Genomic DNA, 540 nt, shown 5'->3' on the forward strand with positions numbered 1-540 from the left:
ATGTATATAAAAATATATAGCAAATTACTATACATATAGGGTGTCCGGTGAGGTTTTCAACATACTTCACCCACATGTTCAGCAAATCATTCTAAACAAATAATGTAATATACACTATAGGTCTATTTCTTTTCATTAGTCAATTATATCGAAAATAATATATTAGGCATACTTACAATGAAACAATAAAGTATTTACTTTTGATGTAAAGATTATTTAATTTACAGATAATATTCAGGACCCGTTTCTCTCAAACTTTTAAAGACATTTTGGAAAATAGAGTGGTAAGGAATTGTGTGATAGTTGCAGATACTCAGTTATCACAGTTTTCCTATTACCGTTATAGAAACCGTATATGAATATCATATCGACATATTTTGAATTTGCAAAAGGACGATGTATCGTGCGCATTGTTAAACTAATCAAATCAACTCTAAAATGTAGATTGAAATCACTTCGGGAACCATTTATTCCTGTTCTTGAAACCAGCATAAACAATACTTATCTCGGTAATGAAACGAAATAGGCCTGTAGTGTACA

The 540-nt window shown here is 30.0% G+C and overlaps 1 protein-coding gene across 2 annotated transcripts in view; it reads left to right on the forward strand.

The window, feature by feature from the left end:
• The window catches only part of LOC108574585 (CLK4-associating serine/arginine rich protein-like), a 6,593-nt gene that overhangs the window by 5,042 nt on the left and 1,011 nt on the right, over positions 1–540 (forward strand). The window lies entirely within an intron of this gene.

This window comes from Habropoda laboriosa, unplaced genomic scaffold, assembly GCF_001263275.1.
Source record: "Habropoda laboriosa isolate 0110345459 unplaced genomic scaffold, ASM126327v1 scaffold175, whole genome shotgun sequence".
NCBI classification, from domain to species: Eukaryota; Metazoa; Arthropoda; class Insecta; order Hymenoptera; family Apidae; genus Habropoda; species Habropoda laboriosa.